Source organism: Sus scrofa, chromosome 12 (assembly GCF_000003025.6).
Source record: "Sus scrofa isolate TJ Tabasco breed Duroc chromosome 12, Sscrofa11.1, whole genome shotgun sequence".
Classification (NCBI taxonomy): domain Eukaryota; kingdom Metazoa; phylum Chordata; class Mammalia; order Artiodactyla; family Suidae; genus Sus; species Sus scrofa.
Genome location: NC_010454.4, coordinates 8,790,233 through 8,796,502, shown reverse-complemented (window position 1 = coordinate 8,796,502; position 6,270 = coordinate 8,790,233). Strand labels below are relative to the sequence as shown.

Below are 6,270 nucleotides of genomic sequence, written 5' to 3'. Positions count from 1 at the left end.
TGTAGGTGGATGAGGAAGTGCTCTTCTGCCGGCTTCTGTTTTCTCAGTAAATAAAAGATGAGTTCATCGTCTACCAAGAGTGAGGGGGTAGCTGCAAGAAGAGACGAGATGAGAAATAGTGGCCTTAGAGAGTGGGATTGTGCCTCGACCAGAGGAATGCAGCCTCACTGTCGCGCAGTGCTGAGCGTCCAAATGAGGTTTGTGGTCGAAAATGAACCAGATGGCACTGCTTTGTGTTTCCCTCCAATACTCTGGTGCAGGCTCAGTCAGTGGAGAGCTGAGTAGAAGCAGAATGGGAGACTTCAGTAGGAGATTTCAACAGGCTGAAGGGAGAGATGGAAGCTGAGAGTTTAAGCAAGGCAGCGAGTACAACGCTGGAAAGAGGGAATGAAGGGCGTGGAAGATTGAAGGAACTGTGCTAAATGGAAGAGTCAATGGGTTAAAGGTCTCACGAGGGTCAAAGGATTGCTGAGGTCAGGGCAGTGGAGGGAATCATCTGGAAGATGGCAAGTGGTGGTCGGAGACTGAATCCTTAAAAATGAGATTTGGGGAACAGAGTAGTTACTGACTGGCTGGGTGTGGCCATGGAGGGAGAGGCTGAGGAAGCAGGAAGGTCGAGGTCTTTGGAAGAGAAGAAATCACAAGTCTTAGAGACCCGAGTGGTGGAAGGCCAAGCTACATGAAGACTGAAAGTACCAACTATGGCAGGTGAGCCAGCGTGAGCCAGGTGCAAAGTCTCCTGCAGATGAGAGGAAGTTCAGAAAGCAGCAGTGGTCAGCTTACCAAAAGAAGGGGTGGTTAATGTACATAGTTTCCCGCTATGGGCATCAGAGGAGCCGGGATGGGGAGGGTGATGGGAAGGATGGAGAAATAGTCTGGAGGTTGGGAAGCGGAGCCAGTAAGACACACAAGCCCCTTTTAGAATCGGTGTCCACCGGGGGCACAGAGGAGCCACTACTGTTATAGGCTGAAAGGAAAGCCGTGACCTCAAGGGAAGGCTGACTTCAGTTGCATCAGGCATTCAAGGAGATCATTTTTAGAAAAAGGAAAGGATCCGGGTATTTTGATAACGAGAGACCCTGAGTCACAGTGCACAGTGGAAGAATTTTAAGGGACGGTTAGAATTTCCCCCTTTTATAGACAGCGGTTGTAATTAGTGCCCATTCTAATGACTTCATCTTAACTTGATGAAATCTACAAACCCCCCTATTTCCAAATAAGGTCACCTCCCGAGGTACCGAGGGTTTGGACTTCATCATATCTTCTGGGGGAGACACAGCTGAACCCATAACAAGGGCTGAAAGTCTGGGCAACAGTGGATGATCCTGTAAGCTTGGACTTTTGATGGTAACCTGCAACGGAATGCATGAGGAAGGGATCTTGATGGTGTCTTGGGTAACCAGCCTTCTTCTTGGGGTTTCTCTCTGAGAGCGTACAGGACAGGATTGGTGCTACCACAACAGGGGAGTGGTGAGCTCACCAAGGACACGTCAATTCTAGAACTACACAAAGGTTGGTGCGCCTTCTTTTCAGGCCACTGTGGCGGGGGGTGGGAGGGTGGGGGGGACAATTGGTCTTAGATCGCGGCTCTCCCTGTTTATTCTGCTCACTATATTTCAGCTTCAATGGTCTATCCCTGTCTCAAAAAAATACCTAGACTTTGCCAGCCTCAGGGCCTTTGCACTTGTCATTCATTCCACTGCCTGGAAAACGTGTCTCAGAGTTTCTCCTGGCTGGTTGTCTCATCACAGAGAGCTTGGGGGGCCCTCCCCGGCCATCGTATCTAAAGTACCCATCACCTCCTTCACTGTTTTCCTCATCATTTTCTGAAAAGGTACCATTTTCACATTTGTTCACTTTATTTAATGTTAGGTTCCCCAACCAGTCTCTAGGCTTCATAAAACAAGAACATTGCCCCCTTTTGTTCACCAATGACTCTCCCAGTATCCAGAACAATGCTTAGCATGTGCAGGTGCTAAAGAATAGTAACAACAGCAGGAACAAAAAAAAGCAACAGTAGCAATAATCCTGAATGGTACCTGTAGGTATAGACAAAGCCTACGTCACTGGACCTCCCTCAATGTCATTCATGAAGACTGTGACCTAGGTATTATCTTTAAGATCCTTTCCAGTCTTGCAATGCCAGTTATATAACGGCCTGATATAATCTGAGAGACCCACAGGAATGTTAATGCCTAATATACATGCTAACATCTCAAGGCCAAGAGAAGAAAGGTTCTGTGCATTATCCCTCAGTGGAAAAAAAAAAGCCTCTTTGTCAGGTCAAGATAACTGATCTAATTTGAGAAAAGAATGGTTTTACTGACACCTCTTCTTGCACTTCACACTAATCCTTTAAGCTGCAGCTAGTCTAGGGTGCTTAAAAGGTAAGGCCAGGGACAAGATGGTCCCACAGAAGCGGACGTGCTGACTCAGCCACCATCTTGGACCTTTGGGCGAGTCCCATTTGGGTTTGATGTTTCTTCTCCTGTGCTTAGACTATACGAATGGGCTTCCCCAAATTGCCAAAGTTGTCTCATTCTCTCAAGAATCACAAAGTTCTTTATCAATTGATCTTAGCCCAATTTTTTATTAAGTTGAAAATAGGAGTTCCTGTTGTGGTGCAGTAGTAACAACCCCAACTAGTACCCATGAGGACACAGGTTCGATCCCTGGCCCTGCTCAGTGGATTAAGGATCTGGTATTGCTGTGGCTGTGGCATAGGCTAGCAGCTGCAGCTCTGATTCAACCACTAGCTTGAGAATTTCCATATGTCACAAGTGTGGCCCTAAAAAGAAAAAAAAAATTGAAAATAACCAATTTCATCCATTTGCATCTCTCTGCAGCCATTATTAATAGAATGCCTACTGTCTTCTAAGGCGGTGGGAATTCAATGCCACTTTCAAGCTCTAAATGTCCAATATTCCCTTCCTAAGCTCCACTGAGCATGAGGTCATCTGGTGTCCCACTATCCTATTCACGTGTTCTTTGGCTGAAGGATTCAAACACCTGAAGAGGTAGTTTAGAATAGGCAAAGTTCACGGTTTTGCGGCAAAAGTCTCGCCCTCACTGACTGTCATCCTGTGTTTCCTCTTCTGGTGTCCAATTCAATGTCCATTTCACTGCAGGACAGAGGTATCCTTCTTTCCCCCAAGTCATTACAGCAATAACCTCCCCTCTTCTCTTCCTTTCCCCTAATTTCAAAGCCCAGAACCCCCTCCCAAGCAGGTTAATGTGCCTTTTGGGGTTGTATGATCTTTACGAGGCTGAGAGATGGAAGTCAGCAGCCAAACAGCTCTGCTGGAGGGGGGAAGCCTCCGCACTAGGGAAAAAGGCAGGAAGAGTACAAGAGGCAAAGACTGCCTTTTTTGATGACTGGTCTAAGGCTTCTTACTTGAACCTTGGGTTTTATAGTTCTATAAACAGCAGCTGACAAAAGAGATCCCGTTTTGGGAGGGTCCAGCTGGCTAGGCTGAGCTGGGTGGGGTAGCCCCAATATTTGAAAGCCAGGTCTGATTTTCCTCCGTGATGTCAGAGAGGCATGGGGTTCCCAGTGAGCCAGAGGGTGGGAGAGCCGACAGCCCCAGCCCCCGCCCTGGCCTGTGCCAGCAGCAGCTTCGAATGCTGCCTTCCTGGCGCGTCTGCAAGAGCCTTTTCCTCCTCGGAGACTGCAGTGTTTGGAAGGGAAGCTCCTTTGCTTGGCTGGCGGATGTCTGCCGGGGCAGGAGAGCCTGGAGGTTCCCTCTCACTGCCTCCCGTCCCCACATCCAGACGGCGCCCCAGCTGTTTGCTTTCACGTCAGTGGTGGGTTCACTTTGGGGCTGGCCACTCTTGAGGCCAACGTCTTTTTACAGACCTGCCATCCCAGGCCCTTGGGCCTTAGGCCCCCTCTTCTGGCTTTGGGGGGCCAGCCTCTGCTTGCTCCTCTAACGTGAAGGCAGAAGCTGGACCATCTTGTTAGCCAGAGGAACGAGTGTGGGGTGAGAGGTTGTTTTCAATCAAATCTAATCTGGAGAAACGAAGAGACTCCCCCGCTCCTTTTTTCCTTCTGCTTTTACTCACATCAAACTACTCCACTGCCCTGGCCCAGACCCTGCAGTTTCCTCTGAACAAAGCGGGTGGGCTCCCCAGGCCTTCAGGGCTGGGGATGAAGCAACAGCTACTCACTGAGCCCTGACTCAGAGGACCTTCTTCCTCCCCGCCAGGACCTGCCACTGCCTGGCTCCAGGGAGAGGCTGGAGGAGAGACAGTGGGAGGGAGCCAAGGAGAGCAGTTGCAGGGGGCATGGAGTGCTTATTTTAGGATTCTTGATTCTCAAAAGGTGGCACAAGTGGAGGGGCTCTGGCAGCTCACAGGTCTCACCGTGGGTCTAATTTGCAGTCTGTGTGCTCAGCATTTTCCTTTGGAGGCTGATCAGATTCATCCTATGAGCCCTGGCAGCAAGGGCGGCAGAGCAGGGTTAGAGCCAAACCCCACGTAAGACTGCTGAGTGGCTCGAAGTACTAAAACCATCCATCTCCACCTACAGCTATCACACTGCACAACTTCCATGAATTCTCCTGTTTTCTCGGCTTTCTTTGTGTATCCCCGACCTCATTTGTGTATTCAGTTGTCCAGTGTTACGTTCAGTGTCACGGTCCGCTACATCAGAACAACTATATGGAGCTCCATCAAGGGATGTTTCCTTTTCTTTTTTCTTCATTAATACCCTGGATAGTGTCTTAGCTTAGTCTGCTATGGCAAATTACCATTACCTGCTACCAGCTTGATACCTCTGCATGGCAGAAAGACAGCCAGTGAGGGAGGTGACACAATACCATACTTCACGGATTAATGGATTCCCCAAAGATCACCGCTCTTTGAACCAAGCTTCCCTGGGGAAAGGGTATTAGAGGGAAAGTGGTTTCCTCTGTACCACGTAAGACCAGGCGTGAGGGTGGCCTTCTGATCCTCACGGCCTACGTGTGAGGGTGCACAAGGTTCTAAGACCATCCCCTTCCAAGAGCAAAGGTCCAGGCTGAAGATAAAGAAATCTCCCCAAAAGAGTGAAAATGGAGTTTACTCCAGGCAGTGGAAAGGGACTCTACCACCTGCCCCACATTCTCATCATTCCCTTCTTCTTGCTTTCTCCTACTCATTTGTTATTCATTACATATTCATTGAGGGCCACTCTGGGCTGGCTGCTATCCTTATGAGGCACTACTGTCTATTAAGTATATAAATCCAATCAAATGCGCAATGCAAAAAAATAATAATAATGTACGGCAAGAGAGCAACCCAGGGGCTTGGGAAAGGAGTGAGTGGGGTGAGTTGTGGGTGGGTGTGCAGTGGGTGGGAGCAGGCACAGGCCTCTCTTTAGCTGATCTGGGTGAGGTCCCAAGAACTACCTGATTAACAATATGCTTTTCAAAGCGCCTTTTCCTCATCTCCTTGACCCTTATGATAGTTCTAGAGAATATAGGTCCATGGGAATAAGGATGAATAAACTGTGTTTTGCAATTAAGTAAGTTGACTTTTTAAGCCAAATATTTTGTTCTTGGCAGAAAGAGAACCTGACCTCAGAACCTGGAGTTACTATCCGAGGACTCCAGCAGCTATATCAGAACAGGTGTATGGAGCTCCATCAAGGGAGGTTTCTTTTTCTTCTCTTTATTAATTAAGCCTTGTACAGCGTCTTAGCTCAGGCTGCCTTAACAAATTACCACAGACGCAGTGTCTTAAACAACAAACATTTCCGACAGTTCTGAAGGCTGGCAAGTCCCCAGTCAAGGTGCCAGCACACAGTGTCTTGTGAGAGCCCACTTCCTGATTTATAGAAGTTCATCTTCTCGTTGTATCCTTACACAGTGGAGAGCAGACGGAGAGGAAGCAAACGCTCTCTTCTATGTTCTTATAAGGGCACTAATCCCATTCACGAGGGCCCCATTCTCATGACCTCTTCGCCTCTCAAAGGCACCACCTCCTAACACCGTCATAGTGGAGGTTAGGATTGCAACATATGATTTTGGAGGTTGGAGGACACAAACATTCAGTTCCTAAAAAGTAGAGATAAAACTTAAAAGAGCATTCTAGTTGTTCCAAATATTAATGCTGCCTGGATTTGAAGTCAGAGACCCAGCCCACTGCGGCTGGCTTTCAGGATGGAGAAAGGCCATAAGGTGAGTAACGCAGGCAACCTAAGTTGCAAGAAGCAAGGAAGAGGGTTCAAAAAGGAACTCAGGCCTGCCAACACCTTAACGTTAGCCCAGTGAGACCTGTCTGATCTTCAAA

At 48.3% G+C, this 6,270-nt stretch overlaps 1 long non-coding RNA gene across 6 annotated transcripts in view; it reads right to left on the bottom strand.

Annotated features, from left to right (window-relative positions):
* The window catches only part of LOC102165790, a 56,193-nt gene continuing 54,089 nt past the window's right edge, over positions 4,167 to 6,270 (bottom strand). For all 6 annotated transcript variants that reach the window (XR_001299792.2, XR_002337045.1, XR_001299790.2 and 3 more), the window contains one exon: positions 4,167 to 6,035. This is a non-coding gene — a long non-coding RNA (uncharacterized LOC102165790). The remainder of the gene's footprint in view (positions 6,036 to 6,270) is intronic.